The sequence below is a fragment of the Amblyomma americanum genome, chromosome 6 (assembly GCF_052857255.1).
Source record: "Amblyomma americanum isolate KBUSLIRL-KWMA chromosome 6, ASM5285725v1, whole genome shotgun sequence".
NCBI lineage: Eukaryota > Metazoa > Arthropoda > Arachnida > Ixodida > Ixodidae > Amblyomma > Amblyomma americanum.
The window spans coordinates 5,804,544-5,827,360 of NC_135502.1; the positions used below are offsets into that span (position 1 = coordinate 5,804,544).

General features: G+C 49.2%; 1 protein-coding gene and 1 pseudogene across 27 annotated transcripts in view; both read right to left on the reverse strand.

Annotated features, from left to right (window-relative positions):
- The window catches only part of LOC144136224 (protein turtle homolog B-like), an 873,939-nt gene that overhangs the window by 89,164 nt on the left and 761,958 nt on the right, over positions 1-22,817 (reverse strand). The window lies entirely within an intron of this gene.
- LOC144094359 (uncharacterized) lies at positions 9,272-10,583 on the reverse strand (annotated as a pseudogene).

Genomic DNA, 22,817 nt, shown 5'->3' on the forward strand with positions numbered 1-22,817 from the left:
GACAGCCACACAGTTGAAAGTTACGCTTCATGCGAGTTTGTGCTTGAATAGATCACAGTTTTAACAAAAGCAGGAGAACTGTCAGGTACAGGACCAAATGGAATCTGACACCTAGTGCCCTGAACATGATTATTCTTTGATACCCTGTCCTTTAAATTTTTTTGTTAAACCCAGCAACATACATTACACCAGCTACGAAAGGTTCCCAATGTAACATGCTGCCTTAATTGAGAGAAAGGGTTTTTTAATTTCATCAAATCTGCCGCACTCTTTTAACAATCGGCTAAAAGTGAACCCGGTACAAATAAGATAGCAAAAACGTAATGCTGAAAATATAAAAAACCTTCATTTTACACCATTGAAATCAATATTCAGAGCAAGGCAGCGAATTGTAGAGCTTCACACGAATGAACTTTCCAAACTATTCATATTTTAACCGGAGTTTTCTGGCCCACGTGGCCTAGGGGCTTGGGTGTCCGCCTCAGCTGCGGAAGGTGCTTGGTTCGAAACCCACCGCCGGCAACCCACCGGTAAAAATGGGTACAAGCGTCCCCCCGGCCCCGGCGCCCGGCTTTGTCAGGGGTGTACGCTTGGAAGAAGCCACTGAAAGCCCGCTACGCCCTGCGGGGCAAAACCAGTTTCGAACACCGTCAGCCTGCAAAGGTGGTTCGTGAGTCAGCTGAGAGTTGACAGGCTCAACGGAGTCTCGAGAGTTCGCTACGCTCTGCCAGAGTACAGGAGATGAGTCTGTCTTCGAAGAGAGTTCAGCGCTGCGCCAACAGAAAAAGAAACCCTAGGTGTGGGCGTGACAACGCCGGCGGTTGATGACGATGATGACAATGTCCGTTAAGGATCAAACGCGTTTAGCCTATTACAGTTTAGTTTGACCAGCTGTTTTAAATAGATGATGACATGGTATACCGCTGAGCGTATTCTAATTCGTGAAGTTGTAACACAAAGCAGTAACAGTTCGACGCCTCCGTGACACCGAGAAGAACGCAGGGTTCTGTGTCGGTACTCAAAACCGCACTGCTCGTGAAAAGAAACATTTAGAATGGAAACTACTCCTCTCATGGAAAACTTCCAGCTCATGTCGCTCCGAAGAACGACCTTCAAGCGGCGGAGCAGAGGTATGGCTATGACGTCACACATGTGACTCGCCGGCCTCGGCGCAGCTGCGGCGTTCGTTCGCCTTCGCAACTGCATTGAACAACGTGATTCACCCCTCATCTCGCAGTTGCGCTGAACCACGTGACTCGCCGTTCATCTGATAAGATAATAGCGCGAAGAATTGCTTGACGTTTGCCGCTAGCCATGGAGGAGTCCGGCGCTGGAACCAGTGCTTTGGCTGTGTATTGTAGACGGCTGGTTTGAATCTGATGATTCTTAGACCACGTACGTCGACAGGGCGCGGTTGGCGAAGGATAGAACGAGGAAAACATGCTAAGATTGAAGCGGAAGCCGAAGAAGAACGAGAGACTCGTCAAGAGAAGCAGCGGCAGCAGCGGCGTGAGCAACGACAGAGGAAATGGTAGCGGACGCTGCCATTGCCTCCGCTTCGAAGTCAAGGCTCCGACGTTAACCAAATTCTAACCGCAGCAAACTACTTCACAGGCTGCAAGACAGTCTTTTCTTCAGTCAAGCAACAACCAAGTCAAGTCACTCATATGCAATAAAGTTAAACCACAGCAGAGACCGAGTCTGGCCATGCTTAATCGACTTTCCGCTGTGTAAACTGGTATCAGCCGGTTGGAACCGCAGCCATTTTTTCGTACGAAGAAGCTGGAAACGGCGGGACAGTGTGCGCGATGCGCGTTGCCATCGAGACACCGGGCAACTTCATTACTTTATATAGACTTTCATTTTAAGAAAGCATGAGACGTCAGGGAAGTCTATAAACGCGGATTGTACAGGAACGCGGGCATTAGGCGCTGTCGTCCACACGCAATTTTGTAGAGGCGCTCTAGAAGCACGCTTTGTTGCATATTCATAGAATTTGCCACTGGTTGGTGCGGCAGATGAAGCTTTCAAAGACTTGATGAGTTAAATACGACGCATGCGAATGTGCATGCAAGATCTGGCCAGGTTTCGAGCCCTAGGACACTCGGAATCACAACAAGTGTACTTTACAGTGTATTGTTCGAGCGCTCTAGACAGGTTTGTGGGCTCCTACGTGTTAGAGCTCAGGTAAAATATGATCAGTTGCCTAAAATTACCTACTAAACTTTATACTTTTAAGAGCGTTAGCTCTTACTACTTGCGTTTTTGAAGGATGCGTGTCTGCAATGAAGCGAAATTGACCAGAACACTAACCAGGTGACCACACTATATCACATAGCAACAGTAGGCACTTAGCGGCTCAATTCGAACATATTGTTATGAAGACGAAGAAGAGTGCAGTGCGCGGGACGGAGTGCTCGCGCTAGGCCCTTGAGCCATTAAATCATATCTTCATTCTGTTGAGTTGAGTGGTTGTAAGCTACCGGTGGATTAGCCTTGCAGTTGCTGCGGCAATTGCTCCACCGTAGCGACACTGAAATAGAAATCACAGAAACACTGTCCGCAAAAACCCAAATAAGCACTCCTGAGGTCACCATGTGGAGGCCAAATCCGTGTCCTGCAGTAAAGTAGAAGAAGGCGAGAAGCATCCCTTCTACGCGACTGGCTCCCGCGCGGGAAAACAATGTCCTGAAGAGAAATGTGAGGAACTCCTGCCTTCTTGAGGGATCCGAATAACACAGCCCGTCCGCGTTGTACAATGTACAGCACAAGAGGTAATGTTCTATGTCACCACACACACCACACGTTGAACACAATGGTGACAACGCTAGGCCAGTCTTATACATCCACGCCGGTGTACGAGCAGAATCCGTGCGAACGCGGTGCAGCAAAGTGGCTTGGTACCTTTTGAGACCCTTGGTCATTCTGTCATCATGTCGTGCTTTCCTTGGCTTGCCACCACGTAACAATACACTTGTGATCCGTTATATATGTGCCAGTATAGCGGCCATCGAAGTGGGATCCCCCCCCCCCCGCCCCCCTCATGACCACCATTTGCATAAAATTTGGGGCCACGCGGTTGACGCAGAATGTTCGAAGTGGTGTCAGATGACTTGGAATGCTCATGAGCATAAAATTATTAATTGAGATGAAGTCCAAAGTATGTGTGGGATTCGCAACGATGACCTTTCCGCCCCCAAACAGTGTATTCCGAGGACCTTCACACGGCCATTACGGCCGAACCATTTGTTGCAGGAGGTTCCGGATGAAGTCAAAAGATTCGTCGTGTTGTGCTGCACACGTTTATAAAATTTAATAACTGATCAAAGAAGGAAATATGCCGAATGGAGCGAAGGCGGGCTGAAGATCGCATAGCAGTGCAAAATTCATGAGGTAGATGGCGCTGCATTTGTCTTAGAATGGATGGTTCCGGAAAGATGTTTCCGGAAAGGAAACCTCCGCGGGTGTTTGGGTTTTGTTCTTCACGTTTTCTGAGCACACCGATGTAAACACTTCAAGCTCCCGTATCTAACGCTTTTAAGTCGAACACCGAGGCAGTGTTGGCAAAAAATTTTTTTTGTCGGGTGCAAGATAACGCGCGAAATTGAAGGGCGATCACATTGAAAAGAGCGCCCAGTTTTCAGATTTTTTAAATCAGAATCGTGGTTCTAAATATTAAAAGAGAAAAAATCCTTCTTTAAAGCTGGTTTAACTTTGCCTTCCAGCGTTGCACATTGAGAAATTTCGAATGCAACAAATCGTTCCTCGTGCTGCCGTCTCTCTTCAATCCTTTTCTTTTGAACGGGGGGAGGGGGGGGGGGGGGAGGGGGGGGGTTAGCGTACATTTAAAATGAACTAGCCCAACAGCATGTTATCTTAAAACCGAGACGTAGTTCGTGCATTTTATCCCGCATAATAAGTTAACGTGATTTCGCCAAAAATGTCACGCGCAGCGACGACATTATATGAATGGGAAATGCAGAAAAGCCGACTGAACGAGCTTTCGAACGCGTATTTTTGACGCTCGATATTTCGAACCGAAAGTTCATTCAGAAATTTTAAAAACTGGGCTCGCTTCCGATGTTTACGACCTTCAATTTCGCAGAATAACCTTTCGCGTTAACATAAAAATAAAAAGTTAATCAGTTAATTTCATTAAATTGAGAGGTCTTTAATTGAACGCCATCATGTAGATAATACGAACATTTATGTAATAGTCACCTACACCGACCAAAACCGAGGTAGCTCAAACGGTTCCTAATATAAAAAAAACTGTATACATTAAATAAAAAATATCCGTTAAATTTTTTGCCAACCCTACATACACACAGTGAATGTGTGAATGCAGCAAATGTTAAGTCCTTGTCAAACACTTGGATGTTACATCGATCATGGCCGGAGAAGGAGGGCTGCCGATGCATGGCGCTGTTATCGGTGACACTTTCCACTTGCGGGGCTGCGCCAGGCGAGAAGGCATGTCTCTCGCTCTTTTTAGACATTATAAACTCGAGCCCAACAGCGGCATGATTCCTCACTTGGCGCGTCCTCGGTGGCGGCAAGCGCCCCTGATAACAGCGCCACCTCGTGCCAGCGCTCAGATCGGGGCACACTCTAAACACTTGACAAAGACTGCACATTTTATTACTCCGGTGTATGTGTGTGACTGACTGCACACCGATATATCTGGCATTGCGGCTGACGTTGCTCAAGCCAAGTTTGGGTGGTGAAACAAATGCGCGAAGAAGCGTCTTGATAGTCTGCGCGCTAAAAAAATTAAGAAGAAAGCGTTAAAGCGAACAGCCATTCCTGATTCAATAAGTGAAAAAAGAAAGCTAAATGGGATGTAATTAATGGATGTAGCGTAATGAAAGGACAGGCGATAGAGACCAGCGGCCAAGCTTCCCCTTGCCCCTGCGTTCGTCTTCAGCTGTGATAACGCATAAAACAGGAATCGCTTCATAAGACAGCGGCCGCACCATAGTTCCTTCATTAATCTTCGTGACAAAAGCCGCAGCTATGCCAGCGCGGACGAAGCTTGCGAAGCGAACATCGTCATTTTGCTGCTTTCGCTTGTGGGCTACTTGCTAGTCGGCGTGTTATTAACTTCTTTCTCCTCCACGAAGGAAGATTACGGCCTGGGCTCCTGTCAAGCATGTGTGCGGACGAGACTGAAAAGAGCGCTCATGTATGCAGCAAAAATAATACCTCAGCTGCATTAAGACAGAAATACTGAAAAAAAATCACTTCTTAACGGGAATAGCAGTGAATTTCTGAGATTAGGAGCCTTTTGGTTTGAATCTTGTTCCCGTAAAAAAAAAAAAAATTGTCCTTCCACCGAGTTTCTGCCCCTTTCTGTTCGGGTAATCTGGCGTCTTCGATGGAATACAGATTTCTTATTAGTAGGAGGCATCATAAAACCAGAACGGATGTGGAGTGGCGGGGTGGACAGACTTCCAAGCACGAGTTACTTCGATCACCTCTTATCATGCTGGAACGCCTCGAACAAAGAATGGCGTCCTCATTAGTCTCCCGCCCGGTGCTCTTTGTTCTATTTCCTCCACCAGGGTTTACGCTACATTGCCTTCATTTTCAGACAAAGCACTGCTTAGCGTACAAGAAAGAAAACAGGAGGTAAGAAACGATAAGGACTGAAAGGGATAATGAGTGAAAATTTTGTAATGAAAAAACGCAACCAGTCTTGGAGACAGGACACCGAGTGAGAAGGGCCGGTTAGCACAATTTTTTTTGCCGCAAATAATTGAGAGCAGAAAAAGGAACGTACGTGCGTCTGAAGCCGGCGTTGTTCAGATTTATCGATAGATTCAATTGATTGATTGATTGATTGATTGATTGATTGATTGATTGATTGATTGATTGATTGATTTTAAAAGAAATCATGTATTCAACATTTTTTTCTTTGTGACGCTCTCTTGTCCTGAACTCCGGAGTGATGCGAAAGTAAGAAGGGAAAAGCGAAGACGCGGCTTAAGTACGCCGTGCTTGAGAGTAATCAGCGGTGTTGAAATGCAGGTAGCGTGGTTGGGACGGAGGAGGGACGAGGAAGGCGGAGACGAGGTTATGCAGAAAACATGGAAAACTTTATAACACTATTTACATAATGTACAAGTAAGAACAACTGAGAATGCCTCTCAGTTAAAGGGAGCTTCGTAGCAAACAGGAGTGCCTCGGTGACAAACCAAGAGCCATTAAATACCCTTCGCATTCCGCAGATCTCTGACTGGGGAATAAAGTTCGGAGAACGATGTTCGATCAAGTGAGCAGATGTAGACACTGGTGGTACCGGCCATGGCAAGGGGCGGTGCTGATGCGTTCTCGCAGCTCGGTCGATAGAAAGAGCTGCGTACTGCCTCCGTGGTGCCTCCGTGGTAAAGGAATGGCACGCCGATTCCCAGCAGGTGGGAAAGGGAACAGAAGCATTGAACACTGTCGCGTCCACTTCACCATTGTGGCGAGTTCGGCGCCTCCGTGGGACAGGAATGTCAAGCCGCCACCCAGCATGTGATTCGGAGTTCCCGGGTTCGAACCCGACCGCGGCGGCTGCGTTTTTATGGAGGAAAAACGCTAAGGCGCCCGTGTGCTGTGCGATGTCAGTACACGTTAAAGATCCCCAGGTGGGCGAAATTATTCCGGAGCCCTCCACTACGGTACCTAATTCTTCCTTTCTTCTTTCACTCCCTCTCTCATCCCTTCCCTTACGGCGCGGTTCAGGTGTCCAACGATATATGAGACAGATACTCCGCCATTTCCTTTCCTCAAAAAACCAATTATTATTATTATTACCCAGCATGTGAATGAGCGACCTTGTACTGCAGCGCTTGTTGTCCGAAACGCAGGATTTCTGCAGAGGTCGCAGCCGTCTTCAATTAGCATCCCCAGTTTGACTTTTCAACAGCATCACTCCGTCCATTGACCTGGGGGAAAACTCGACCACTTGATGCCGCTGCTGTCGCCGCCGCCGCCATGGTTACACCGGTCGAGGGAGTCCGCGCCTTAATCCACTTACGCTAAAGGGCACCCCGGGGGTAACAGCGGTCGCATATTTATGTAACAATAAAATGTTTCTGAAATACATCTGGCTTGCTGCAGCATATTTTTTCGAAGAAAATCTTTTGAGATAAGTAAAAGAGAGCTGGGGCACTGTAGAACTACGTGTGTGGAAAATGAGATGTGCTTCATTTGAACAGAGACTCTCAGATATTCTGCAAATACTGAAGTTTGATCATTGTCGAAGCGTTTTGCTTTCGAAGCACATTAAGGATTGAGTATTTTTAAACGCGCACAGCAGGCAAAATTTGCAGCAGGTATTCATGCGGGCAACGTTAGTCAAGCCACGAAAACTTATTAGTAAGGTGCCTTCTTGCTTGATTTGCTGTTTATAGCATACCACTCATATTTTCTCGGGAAAAGATGCACAGGGGATCATACGATGTGTTGTGACAAATCTTCGCTAGCAGTACATTTCGCTTTTATATCGATTGTCTTCGAACCTCGTTTTCACTTCATTTCCCGCAGCTTTTACGTTCCCCTGCTGCATGGAGGTGGTGTGGAGATTCTGGGAGGTGGTTGCGAGCTCGTGGGCGGGAGATGCATTTTGTCAGTTGGTAAAAACAGTGTGACAGCCATTAGCATGTAATTAAGTGCATGGAAATTATACAACAGCGCGAGGTAATTAGAGATTTCATCCATATATGAGCCAGGTGCTTCACATTCCCATTCATAAAGGTTGCGCAAGCTCTCGCTAAGTGCTTGGTCCTGATATTTCGTGTAAAATGACTTAACAGAGCTAATTTCAATAGCAATTGCACGTACTTCCCGCTTGAGCATTTTCTATGCGGCAAACAAGGGTAGGCTGCCAGAAATATAGATTACAGCTGAAAGCCCACACGAATCATGAACTCTTGGTCATTTACAAGCGTTGAGTTTAACTTTCAAAGTACCCACTGTTCCCAAAATTGTTAACGGTCCTTGCCTCCGATCAGAGAAACCACCATACAATGATCAGTGAACGGAAGCGGTATAGTTTCACAAACAGGCCCGTGTGAGACTAGTGCACAAGAAAAAATTGAAAATTGGTTTTGGTGGAAAGGAAATGGAGCGGTATCTGTGTCATATATCGTTGGACACCTGAACCGCGCCGTAAGGGAAGGGATAAAGGAGGGACTAAGAGAAGAAAGGAAGAAAGGTGCCGTAGTGGACAGCTCCGGAATAATTTCGACCACCTGGAGATCTTTAACGCGCACTGACATCGCACAGCACACGGACGCCTTAGGGTTTCGCCTCGATCGAAGCGCAGCCGCTGCGGTCAGGTTCGCACCCGGGTACACCGGATCAGTAGCCGAGCCCCTTAACCACTGAGCCACCGCGGCGGGTGTGCACAAGACGCATAAATCTGACCTAGGCGAGAATAATGTGGCCCTGAATGCGTGTGAATGATCGAGAAACATGATACGAGGCTCCTGCATCGATAAGCCCTGTGGCTTCTGTAACCCGTAACAAAACATCACCGCTCCTGTTCCAGCGGGTATCAGGACCGGCACGATCAATCGGGTCACAAACGCAATTAAAGTCGTTCTTCAGCACGACATGTCGGTCACAATCCAGTAAACTAGCCATACCTTCAACAGACTAATGCGTTCGGCTACATTATTGAAGGCATAAACATTTATGCGTCACCATGGCTTCCTGTCAAGTAGAAAATGGCGACATATGAACCGGCCCTCGACATTCGGTATTAGAAGTCAGGCCAATTGGCAAGAGGAGTTCCGCAGAGGCAGGAAACATCCCGCCGACAAGCCAACAGCGTACGTCACAACGGCAATAAAGTCTAGCAGAGAGGGCTGTAGTTCTTTCCCTGTCTCCTCCTCACTCTCAATATTTGTCTCCTGGACAGCCACAACATCTAGATGCATGTTACGCAAAAGTCGGCGGAATTGTATCTGTCTCTGGCGAGACCTACGGCCACACAAATTTAGCGTTGGGAATACTCCCTCTTTGGAGGCCACCATGATGATTGGACATTAATCTGTTTTCAGTTCCATCTGTTCATCAGTAGACAGCGAAGCCGCATCTGAACCGCCGCAATGCCTCCTTGAGCGTAAACGCCGGCACTTCCCGCTATACTTCGACGCTCGACGGCGACGGCGGTGCTTGCTCTCTGCTTGGTCATCCCCGTCACTCCATTCAGAGGCGCACGACATGCGGAGCTTCTGGAGAGGCTCGTCAACACTGAAACAGAGGACTTGACCAGAAGCTACTGCTCAGGAATGGCCACAGCAGTTGAAGTGTCCGCCGTGGCACGCGCATGGTCTTCAGGAAAGGTGACTTGTTCCTCACCGGCAGCTGGACACAGCGTCTCATCCAAGGCCTGCACTGCATCTTCTTTCGCCTTTCCTTCAAATTCTATAGGAGCCTTTCTATTGTCAACAGCCTTCGGAGTGACGCTGGACGACTCGGCCACGACTGGGCAGGAAGATCGCCGGTCGCGTCAATCACTTTCCTGGAGTCCATGGTGTGTTTATAATAATAATAATTGGTTTTGGGGGAAAGGAAATAGCGCAGTATCTGTCTCATATATCGTTGGACACCTGAACCGCGCCGTAAGGGAAGGAATAAAGGAGGGAGTGAAAGCAGAAAGGAAGGAAGAGGTGCCGTAGTGGAGGACTCCGGAATAATTTCGACCACCTGGGGATCTTTAACGTGCACTGACATCGCACAGCACACGGGCGCCTTAGCGTTTTTCCTCCATAAAAACGTAATGAGTCTTTAGGTGGCCGGACGCGATGCCGCAGCTTGTCCGCATATGTCATCATACATTCCTCCACGGTGAGGCCGAAGCGCCGGCAATCCTCACAGCGCGGCGTTTCACAATCCCGACGAATCTGTACCACGCCGCTGCAGCGAAGACCGAGGGATGGGCGTCCAGGGATAAGAAGAAGGCTCTGCAGGCCATACAACGTCGGCAGCACTGACCCCTTCAGCAAGACGCAACGTAATAGCCTCGCTGAGTGTCCTCATCTGCTCCACGTCTGCCACTTTCAACTTTTCTGCAGAAATCGACGTGACATGAAGTGCCTCGCGTATAAAGGTATCTTCCAAGGGTTCGGGAAGCCGCAGGAGTTTCATTACCTCATTTGGCTACGTGTCTACGACAACGCAGCGACGGTTCTTGACCTACATGAGACGCTACATGGAGACGAGTTTCTCTTTAGAGTGTGTCGATTTGCAGGAAACTATCCAGACATGAGATACCTGCAATTGTCCAATGAAACTAATTTACTTTAGATCCACAACAGTCCGCAAGGCATCCCTAAAGTCCGGGGCACGGTACGGGCTTTCGGCAAGGTCAGCATGCAGGAATACGGAGTCAACGACGAGCTTACCGGTTGGAAGACGAGGGAGTACAATACAATAATTATTACTGCCGGCGCTAACCTGAGCAGTACCTCGGCCAGAGGCCGAGTGACTATTTGCTTCGGAGAACATCGATGAACGCAACCGAAAGAGACGGCGTTTCCCGTCTTTCCCTGCGCTATAACCGCAGCCGGCCATGCCTCGTGTTAAACTGCAGCACACTGTTACGCTGTGCAATGCACATCATCGCCTTTATGAACTATTCCTACTTTCGAACTAATATCGTCGCCAGACGTGTCAATGACCCAGCAAAGCAATACCATGAGCCAACCACATTAAATACTTTCTTTCGCACGTATACTCTGTTTCACTACGATTAAACCCTTTGACTTTTTTACTACTGCTAGTTGATATTGTGATCATTTGTTTATACTTCCCTTGATATCCTGCTTTGTTTTCAGTGGATGAGATACTTGTGTCTGTTACATTATTAAAGGTTTATTCTGCGTTACATTGTTTTGCTTGGAACAATTTACAGCACCTATTGACCGTGAATGGATGTGGACGCCCATTCCCCGCCGCGGACTGAACGAAAAGCTTTTGTGCCACTACTTCGGCCAGTACAGGGTCATTCAACGACTTGGGGAGCTTGCCAACGAAGTGGCCCCCGACGGAGTGACAGCATCACAGCAGACCCGCCGCGGTGACTCAGTGGTTAGGGCGCTTGGCTACTGAGCCGGAGTACCCGGGTTCGAACCCGACCGCGGCGGCCACGTTTCGATGGAGGCGAAGCGCAAAAGGCAACCGTGTGCTGTGCGATGTCAGTGCACTTAATAAAGATCCCCAAGTTCTGTACAGCGCCGTCGGGAGGAAGGACCCGAACCAGTCGGATGCAGTCTCCAGAAGAGGTTTTTAATTCCTCTTCATCGTCCGAGTGCCATCTCCGAGCCCCAAGCGGAAGGAACAACGCACTTCGTCGGTTCGTGTCACTTGGTCGTTTTGGGCCGCTCCAATCGTCCAGAAGGGGCGCTGATACTCCCCCCCCCCCCCCCCCCCCCCCTTTGACCGAGGAGCAGATCGAGGAGTGAGAGGTATACTGGGGTGCCTGTGAAAGCTGCGCGGTGCCGAGATAGTGGCGGAGAGACGAGTGGAGGAGGAAGCAGAGGCGTTGTAGCTGAGGAGGTAGGTAGGCTTCAGCGGTTCCAAGGCTACAGTATCGGGCGAACCGTCCATATCTATAAGGTTTGAGTTGGGACGGCGATCGGGAACACGAAACGGTCCGCGGTATTGCGGCTGAAGCGAGACGCGGTGGCAGTCGTGCCACACAAAAACATGGGTAGCCGTCCTGAGGTCCGAGGAGACGAGTTTGACGAGTGGGCCCACGGAGCGGCGGTTGTTCATGAAGAAGCTGTATGTAGTCAGTGGGGTGGAGGGGGGAGGGTGAAGGGTAGAAGAAGTCAGTCTGGAGGCGTAAGGAAGTGCCATAAACAAGCTCGGCCGTGGAACAGCAGAGGTCTTGTTTGAAGGCACAGCGTATGACCAATAAGGCGATAGGCAAGCGGTGAACCAACTGCGCTGGTGATGCATGGGCGGTGAGGGCCTCCTTGAGGTGGCGGTGAAATATTTCGACCAGGCCATTGGTCTAGGGGTGCTAGGCGGTGGTGCGCAGGTGAGTCGTGCCGCGAAGGCTTAGGAGTTCAGCGAGAAAGGGACGACTCGAACTGGCGGCAACGGTCCGTGATAATGGTAGATGGACAGGCAAAACGAATTTCTTCTTCCACTCCCACCTTCCTCCCTTCTCTTACGGCGCGGTCATCATGCTTGAACCTGCTTTCCTTCCGGATCTATCGTTTATTTTCTTTTTTCAAGCCGTAAAGATGGAGCCCGTTTGGTTACAAACAACCACGGCTTCATCTAACTGTCTAGACATCACAGCCCGCAGATGATGCGAATCAGGAGGAGCAACACTGGAGCGACAGTAGAGCTATCGTGAAACGGGCGACCGTCTGTGAGTCAGAAAGATACTAAATTTTAAACCTTACCGAAGCCACCAGAAGGACAACCACGTAAAACTAGGTGTTACGAGAAGGAATGAGAAACTACTGGAAAATATTGCAAAAACTGAGAAGAAAGAGTATGTGACAGCTTGAGGACGAGTAGAAAAGATGAAAGCAAAAAATCCTGCGCGGCTTACTACACGCGGACGCAGTTTGCAGGTGACAGTTGCTGCAACCAGAGGTTCTTCCCATCACGTCCCTGCCCATCTCTCACAATGTTTAAAAAGAAGGCAGCCGCTGCTTCGTTTGATGTCTTTACGTAAAAATGGAGGCGTGGCCATCTGCGGTGATCTCTGCCAGATGCGGCAAACAGGCGCTCCCTGAAAGCTCCCTTTGTCTGCTGGAAAACACTAGAGGACGAGAATTCCCTTTCCCTCATTTATCCATTGTTCCAGCGCAGTGAAACAAAGCCTGCGTCGCTGCCAGTGAGGGAAAAGCGGAAACATGCCATCTTTTCGCAAACTCGGGATGTGATCGGAGCGCGCAAGTCGGCGACAGAGACTCGGGGCCAACAAGGCGGCACGTCGGCTGTCTGCTGCATGGTTCGCCGACCGCTGGCTCCAGCGCTTTTGCTACGACAGTAGTGTGAGGGAATGTTCCTCCGTGAAAAACTCCCTCAAATAGCTCAAGGCACGATGCACTCCGTTGTCTGACAGAAGCTCTGTGCGTAAAACTCGCGTTACAGTTACCCTCACTTTCTCACACGGCTGTCTGAAACGCTTTACACCTGGACTCCATGTACGCGTAAACTCACGCGAACGCGAAGGCTACGGCGGCGGCGACGGCTGGCGTTCGCTCCGTCGCTTGTGGGCAACCTCCATGCAACCGAAGGCGGCAGGCGACGCGAACCCGCGTCGTGCGCAGCGGACTCCGTGCTTTGCGCACTCAAGCTTAGAAACACGCCCGTAACCTGTTCTCTCACTTAAAATTTTGTGAGTGTGCCTCACAATCAGGGCCAAAGGAATATTTCCTCTACGGCAGCGGTGTAGCGGAGTGGAGATAACCAACGGCGTGCTTGCGGAGACGAAGTCACATCACGGGTTCACGGGGGAGGTGTGCTTTCGTTCGGTGCCTGTGCACTCCGGCTTAGTAAAAACACTCCCATAAACTGTCACCGTAGTTTGATTGTAAGTGAGCAAACTATAATTTACTAGTGAGAATGCGCGCCGCGAGTGTTTCTGCACAGTTGGAGCGCAGCGGCACGGTGGATCGAGCGCCGGTACCCGCGGCTCGGCACACATCTCTTCCTGCAGTACGCCCGCTCGCGTAGCCCGCTCCAAATGCTGTTAGCCCTCCGCACCCAACAAGTAGATTGTTTTAATTATTTAAATCATGCGGGTCTGCCTCTCAGCTACAAAACCAAATATTTTATCGACGGTGGCGATGACCAAGACGACGGGCGGGTTTCGTGAGATGTACCCGTGAGAAACCGTAGACAAACCGGAAACGGCTGTTGGGGACTCTGGTTGGCCAGTCGCGTGGGGGACTTCCGGGCGACGAGCGAAATTTTCTGTGGGTGCAGATCCGAGCGACACGGCAAGCGACACATGCATTTTGCATCGCGCGACGGCGTCGCTCGTCGCTTGCCGCCGTCGCCTTCGCGTTCGCGTGAGTTTTCGCGTACATGGAGTCCAGACTTTAGTCTGAAAGTAACCCTGATGAAGGCACCCTGGGAGAAACTACCTTTATATTTACCCTCACTCCCTCACAAAGCTATCGTTTTGTTAGGGAATGTTAGACACCAACCTGCCAATGTTAGACAAATTGTTGCCGTTTGCCTCTCAGATCGTTAGAAATTGATAGCTGTGTGTAAGACAGTAGACAGGCAGTACAAAGCGTCCGAGTCTGAGTAGCATTCCGTAGACGAGAACTCTGTCTTCGCCTTGTTACCATTGAGAAAGCCGTCCAGGTTTAGCACTTAGTGGGCAGACTATCGGAAGAGCCACTGCTTCACCGCTTCGCTACCACCCTCCCCTTTCAGAGATGGGGGGGTTGGGGGGGGGGGGGGGGCAGAAACATGGGGCTTTTATGAGACGAATTGCTGCTGTGACAACGATAAAGGTGGCAATGCAGATATTGCGCAGCCTGAGTCCCCAATTTATTTATTTACTTTTATACCCAAAGCAATAGAAATTTCATGTGTTGTAGGCGTTTGGCGGAAAACAAAGACAATAATAAAAAAATCATAATGAAAAGTTTTCGCGTGTCTGCCTGAATGTCTGTAGGCCGGTGATGATGCTAACTTCGTTCGGCAGGTCATTCCAGTGCCAAGGTGTGCAAACAAAAATGAGTGCGGCAAGGTAGCAGTATGAGCTTGAGAGGGACAATGTGCTGTATTGGGGTGGCTGGCGCATTGAATGTGGCGGGCTTTTTTCATGCATTGATTATAAGAACGCAAATAATGCAAACGTTCATGGCATAGGTAAAGATGCGTGCTATTCTATGTCGAGAAGCAAGCCCAGGTAAACTTAGCTGAGCTTTTAATGCTTAAATGCTCCAAGCCTAGGAAAAATGAAAACAAAAATGAATCTCGTTGAGCAGATATCAACACAGTTGACGGTTGATGCGGACCAAAAACAGTTGGTGTGCTCGAGTTTGGATCGCATAAGCATTTGGAAAGGAAGTTCTTTAGTAGAAGACAACAAATACATCATAAGCCTCTCCCAGCTAAGTGGGCACTACGGAATTTCCCTCGCGATGCAAAAAAAAAAAACACACACACACCATCAGTGCAAAAGCAAACCGGGAAGCGGGATTTGATTCTTAGCCGCAAAGTGGCGAACTTACGGCACCCTTAAACACTAAAGGACAACGGTTCTCCTTATCTTACACAGATTTAGAGGTTAAGGCGTGCCGGAAGTGCTGGGTTACACGACTAGGAACGAAATCTCGTTGCCAGATTACTTCTAACGCGATAGCGTTAAGGAGCCCGTGTCACTGAAAAACCGGAGCTGTCGTCGGCTTCGGCGTCGTTGGTCGTGAGCGAAAAATGCACCAGAAATCCGCATATAAGCAGCCTAGGTGGACCACCGAAGTCTCGTGGACTAATGACGTTATCAAAACCTCCTCACCGTTTCAAGTGGTATCTTAAGCAACCACTGGTCGCGAGGAGCTGCTCGGGACGAGCAACCTGGGTCTCACAAGCCCTAAGGTGGCACCAGCAATCGCAGGCCAATGGCGCATCGCTTAACCGCTGCACCACTGCCCCAGGATTGGTATGAGGATTCCCAGCGATCTATGAATTTAAAGTCGAGAATGACCGATTCCGCATATATTGGCGTTAACCCATTAACTCTATCTGGTCATGCCCTTAAGGCGGAGCTTAAGTGTCAACTCCAACATTTTAGAAAGATGGTAAATCGCTAGTACTAAACCCCTTGAATACAAAGCATATTTACAATAGAAACCTGCGAGCAATTTCAGATTAAGAGATGCCGCCTGGACTGAGAAACGCTCAAGCGCAGGTAAGTTGAGAAAGCCAAGTACAACTCAGGAGGCGGAATTGAAATTTAAACAACATAGAATATCTCGATACCCGTTTTCGGTCATGATGAAAATGCTCCGTAATTTAAAATGTTTAGATGACTAACACTATTCATTAATCAGAGAACAACTGCACGAACAGCAATGAGAAACAAAGAGGTGAGTACTCTCATATCAAATACACTTGTTTCATGAGCTACGATTTGCCACAGATGCATTTTGTGCGCGTAACGCACCCAGTCAGCGAAAGAAACAAACATTACGAACGAGCCTATGCCTGGAAAAGCAAATATTTGCACCCCAAAGTTTTTACGTCCACAAAAAGCGATGCACTCATTTTGAGTAAATAGGCCCAATCACGTTAGCCACCTTCGCGAGTGTCAACAGCAGTCTCAGTCAAGGCGCTCTTTGTGAGCTAAGTACGTGGCTGCCCTGCAGCTAAACGGGAAAGGTTGCCAAGAGATAATGCATGGTGTCTGCCCTATTTGTCGAGAACGGTTCCTCCGTTTGTACCTTTCCAATATATAAATGCGCCCACACCTTTGGCCGCAGTTTCCTAACCAAAATGACCTGAAACTGCTTTGTGGTATACCCTTGGAAAGTGTTGCAAGAGTTGGGTAGGGCTGTATATGGGGACAAAGCGCTTGGCCTCAATGCATTAGGGTGAATTATAAATCCTCGGTTAGAACAGATGCGCGCTAATGGCATTCGATTGTCGTTAGCGAAGCGTCTGAAAGGAGTTTCATCTGTTATCAAAAGGTTTCCAGACGGAAATATACACTCCATCTGGATGTTTAAATGTGTTTATTGCACACGGCATCAGTAAGCAGCTGAAGCAAATGTCATTTGTACAGGCCAGTCCGCAAAGAGCACTCGCATGGGCGGCGGGGAATAAATTTTTTCAAAGCTCCTCGCACGTCACCGTACGAAGCGCCACTTCAAGAACGGTCAGTGGCCGCACACTTCTAATGCACAAGCGGCGATGAGACAACATCCAACGCGAAAATTGTAATTCTTCTTGAGGTAGCCAATCCCATTAGACAAAGAGTCGGAACCCAAACAGCAGGCCTAGCAAACGCACAAATAAAGCATAGTCGTTAAACTGTAACAGTCAAGGAGTTCCATTGCTGTCTGGCCTGTATGCCTCTTGCCAACAAATTTTTTTTCATAAATGGGGATATCAGATGAAAAAATTATGTTAGTTACGTAACTATAGGCGCAATATTAAACACTGCATTTCCTCAGGTAAGAGCCGCTCTCGTGTAAGGCCCGCACCCCGATTTCGGACCCAGAAATCGCTGGAAGGAAAACCTAAACCGTAATGACTACCAGCCGAATATGAGGACAAACTACTGATATTGGTTCGTGTGAGCGTCGAAGATAGCACAGGTACGACCTGTCAAAGATAGCAAATTCGGATCTGTTCGATGTGATAGAAAGCTCAGTTATACACTTAATGGTGCTAAAAGCGTCACTGTGCGCACAACAGGCCCCGAATGACGAAGAGGTATAGTCACGCTCTGCAACATTACTGACGGCAAGAAAGTTCAGCCGAGCATTCTGCCGGGCTAGTTGGTGCTTCATAATGAGATGAATTCAGCGCAAAAACCAGACGAGGAACACAAGAAGACACAAATAACAGACACATAAGCGCTCGCGAACCTCATATGTGCCTTCTCATGTCCCTCGTCTGGATTTAGCGCTGAGTTCATCCTATTAGGTATAAGCAACCTCCGCCATACCTGGTGTTCAAGATGAAGGCGCCCCCTAAGGAAATTTTTTCTCAGGGTATCGTCCGCGTTCAAGCCAGGGGCTGAACGCCGGACGAACTGGTGCTTGACTTCATAAAGACTGTGCGGCAGAACAGACCGGAAGGCATACTGCGGCGCAAAGCCCTTCTCTTCCTTGACAGTTTTCGGGGGCGGATAACGGATCGGGTCAAGGCCTAACTTGCCGATGCACGGACGGACGGCTACAATCCTATGAAAGCATGACGGCCATGCTGCAGCTGCTCGACATGTGCGTCAACCGCCAATTCAAAGTGAACTTAACGACGCTCCTAAGTGAATTGGTTGGCTGAGGGGAGTCGAAGGGAATACCTGCCGCGGTGGCTCAGTGGTTAAGGAGCTCGTCTACTGAGCCGGAGTACCCGGCTTCGAACCCGACCGTGGCGGCCGCGTTTCGATGGAGGCGAAACGCGAAAAAAAGCGCCCGTGTGCCCTGCGTGATATCAGTGCATGTTAAAGATCCCCAGGAGGTCGAAACTATTCCGGAGACCTCCACATGATAATCGAAGCCAATGGCGTAAACGGCGAAACGATCACTAAATTACAGCACAAGACGGCTAACGCCATGCGAATCCTCAAGAAGGTCACCAGCAGAAGAAACGGAATGAGGGAGGCGAGTCTCACACGACTCAAACACTCTTTCGTCATAAGCCATATTGCCTACGTCACGGCATTCCACAACTGGTACAAGAGAGAAGAAGCCAAGGTCAACGTCCTTATCCGCAGGGTGTACTAGATAGCACTGGGTTTACCGAGTCCACCAGCACCCAACGCTTGCTCCAGCTCGGGCTTCACAACACGCTTACCGAAATCGCCGAGGCGCAGCGCACTTCACAACTAGAAAGATTAGCGGGAACGAGAGCAGGACGCCAGATTATGGAAAGTGTCGGCATCCGTTACCATGCACAACGAGGCCAGAAAGTCGCTGTTCCGGACGCGATCAGACAAACCCTAAGAGTCGACCCGATTTCCCGGAACGTCTACCCAGAACACAACCGGGGAAGAAGAGTGGCCAGGGCCAGAGCTCTCCTACACAGCCACGGAGACGAAACGGGGACAAGGTTTGTTGACGCCGCGGAATACGCAGAACGCTCGCGATTCGCGGTTGCGGTCGTCGATTCGAGTGGCGAAACGCGCATAACGGCAGTGTAGCGTGCGAGCGCCCAGAAGAAGCGGAGGAAGCGGCGGTGGCCCTCGCCCTCACGGATCCGACGTGCACCACAGTTCTCTGCGACTCGCGACAAACGGTCAAAAACTTCGCCAAAGGATGGATCTCACAGACAGCGGCCCGAATCCTGAGCAATCGAAAAGTACAATGGGAGGAAGCTTTTCAAACCAGAATCCAGTGGTTCCCGGCGCACATAGGAGATGTATCGAACACATATCGCAATCGAAACGAGAGGGCACACGCCAAGGCACGCGAGTTCGCGAACCGCGCCGGCGACCGTCGTCCATGGGACAGCACCAAAGACTGTTTGACCAGCTACAATGAAATTACCAAGGCCCTCTGCCTGGCCCGCCGAACCTTCCCTCCGGCCAACGACAAGCTGGACAGGGCGCACGCGGTGGCCCTCAGACAACTGCAGACGCTCACGTACCCCAACCCGGCACAATACCACAGACTCTACCCCGGAACATACCCGACGAATATATGCAAGGTCTGCCACACTGCTATAGCAACTTTACCCCACATGCTCTGGGACTGTAGCAAAAACCCTGACGGTGCTAACTCCGGAACCCTCCCGCCGCGGTGGGCCGCTGCCTTGCGCAGCCCCAGCCTCGGTGACCAACTCTGGGCCGTCCAGCAAGCCCGCGAGGCGACGGCGAGGAAACACCTCGACGTCCCCACGTGGGAGACCTAAGGCCCCGTCGGCGAAAGCTCTGCAGGAGTTTTAAATAAAGTTGTTACCAACCAACCTCCACAACCGCACCTCTTTCTTCCTCTCTTCTTTCATCCCCTCCTTTATCCCTCCCCTTACGGTGCGGTTCGGGTGCCCACCGAGATATGTGAGCGAGTTACTGCGTCATTTCCTTCCCCAAGATCAATTTTCATTTTTTTTTTCATTTTCTTCCACAAGACGACGTGGATTCTCAATGTGTGTCGTCCGCTGCCGGCCGACATGGTCTCAGATAGCTTTTAGATTAACGAAATTATATTGCTATGAACGGTACGGAAGATAATCATCTCTGGGAGCGTTCTGATGAGGTAAGGTCATCGGATAGCAACGCAAGCGAAAGCAGCGAGGAATACTGAACTACAATGTCTGTAACTTGTAATCAGCTGTTGCACTAATCTGTGCAGAGGCGCGCAGCAACGCTTCATTTTTTGCTAACGTATTGTAAGGTGCATGAAGGTCAACTCGTATAGGGCGCGCACCGAGGCAAAATTTAGAAAAAAAAGTCCTGGTATTGCATGAGTAATTAGGGCAAATAAATGGCATTACATTAAAATATAAACATGCATTCATTTTATTCCATAATCCCTTTCTACTCCTCCCGGATTCATCCCAATGACGATAAACGCACCAGAATTTGAAAAGGTGGTGAAAATATGCTTGCATATTTGTTGATTTTTTTTAGGGTGGGGAGGCGCGGCTACAGGTATCCAGGTCCAGGGAAGCCGCCAAAGTAGGCAGTATGTGCGTCATAGACCCCGCATGACTATCACAAAATTTTGATCGTGAGTTTATGGCCTTGATCACTCAGGACAATAAAAACGTCACTGGTGCAGCCCGCGTGGGCCGCCTTTGAGGACGATGCTTAGCTGCTATGTCTAATGAGGTGATGGCTGATCCCACATTCACAACACCATTTTAAAGCTGGGACTGACTCAATCAAGTTTTCAGCGGTTCAGCACGTTGAGTCGCATATGCTCTGCACACTTCGCGCTCCCCAACCTATTCCTTGTTTCTAAGCAAACAGATTTTATGGCGTTCCCATCGCCTTAAAAACTGATGCCCCACAGCTTAGGCTGGGCCGTCCTGGAAGTATCAGCCATCGCACGCAGTCATATCTTCGCAACGGGTTCGCGGTGAGGGGCCTTCGCGAATTACTTTGCTGTGTATCAAATAGCACTTGGCTGGAGAATAGAGCAACAGCAGCTTCACACATTTCGCCGCATCGTTTCCAAGAGACGCGCATACAAGGAATACCCATTTCCTGCCCTTCAAGAACACGAAGCAAAAAGCAAAGCAAACAAAACAGAGCGAATCCCATTTGTTGTTTTCCCGCCACGCGCTCTGCACTCGCCTCCTCGGGGCGTTCGCAAACACTTCCGACGCGCAGCGACCGTGCTGCCCTCAGGCAGAGTGCGGAAGTGAACACAGCACACACAGCAGCAGCAGCAGGAGCAGCGGCAGCAGCAAGAGAGGAGACTGTTCTCCAACGTGCAGCGAGCGCGACATCGACCCTGTTTTTTTCTCAGTCTCGTGTTACTTATTCAAGCACGCCTTCGTCGTGGAAACAAACGGGGGAAGGCGAATGGAATAGCGGGAACAAGCGCGTGACGCTTGTCTGCTCGGCAGTCCGAACTCGTCGGTAATCGTGCGAAGGCACTTCCGTCTCGCGCCATCGACAAACTCTGCCTCTCTGCCTCTCGATGTTCAATGTTCACTGTTTGTCCCCACCCTCCAGGCGTTCTTGACTGTTGAAGGGTGGACCACCTCTGCACCGCAATAAAAAGCATAACTCAACGATGTTACTGAAAAAAAAATTTATTTACTTATTTGTGACGCTAAATGCGCCACACTGCATCAAACGTGATGTCATTAACGAACGTTATAATACGTTCCAGAAAGGCATGAAGTCCGCTTATGTATAAAAAGTCATATAATCTTCGAGCGTAAATGTTTTTCGTTAGCCACAAGTGGAAATTGGAGTCATTGTTTGAAGACAGGCCTGCCTCTTGAAGAACGCGAGTGCGCACCAGCAAAGTTCCCGGGCATGTCCACAATAGGTGGTGGACAGTGGTGTCAGAAGCGGGTGTTTCGCAGTGAAGGCATTTTTGCGGCGCAGGAACCTTCTCACTTTGCCACTGGTGGCGAACTGCAGGCCTAAGGGCCGCTCCGACTCGCAGCCGCCTGAGAGACCTCCAACAAAACCTCAAACAAAAGTTACATGGCAGAAATTCGAAGCTGAAGAAGTGCATCTATTTGGTCGCTGTTCCAAAGCGATCTGTTAATTTTTGCATATTGTGAATCTAATCATCGCTTGGGAATATGCTTGGGCTTGGTTTGAACAGGAAGCGTTCAGCGAGATCCCGGTGCGCGAGGTTCCAAGCACCGCGATTTGATATGCGCTGTCACTTAAAGCCTTCGCGTGCTGCTCTAAGTAAAAATATGCTGTCCGATCCAAATTACAGACGTTGTGGCCTGTATTGCATCGATGCACTGTCTCGGTTTGCAATTTCGCTATCTCCAGAGCTGCCGCAGTGGTTAGAGTGTCCGGCTGCTGACCCAAAAGGCAGGAGATCGATACCGACTGCGGCGGTGGCATCTCGATGCAGGCAGAATGCTCGAGACCACGTGTGCTGCGCCATGTCAGCTCTCGTTTAGAAACCCCAGTTGATTGAAATTATCCAGAGCCCTTCACTAAGGCGTCTCGCACAGGCTGTGTCGCTTCGAGACGTTCAATTCTGTAAATCTAAAGTAATTATAATGCCTCTAAACAGATGTGCGCAAAATCTCATTGACCGCATGCTATTGGAAGCCGCCTATACTAAGCAAGCAAGCAGCCCACGCCGTGCAAGCAGCCCACGATGTGAATGCGGTCATCAAGATGATGGTGTGTATCACTTTTTCTTTTTTCTTTTTTTTTACTTTCTTTTTTTTATTCTCAGAAACAGTACACAAACTGTTGGTTGGACCCATAGCCTTTACGGCTAGTGAGGGGTCCAAATACAACACAAGCACAATACTACCGCAGACCGTGTAAAATAAAAAACTTCAAGATTAACACACACAATTGATTCCTACATTTCCATGGAAATTAAATAGTGTTTTAAAGATGCTGAAAAGTTATTTTTTTCTTTAACTTCATTCGGGATTTCATTCCACACATGGGCTCCACTGTATTCTAGGAGTCTCCGGCCGTACATATTGTAACAAGGTGGTAAATTAAA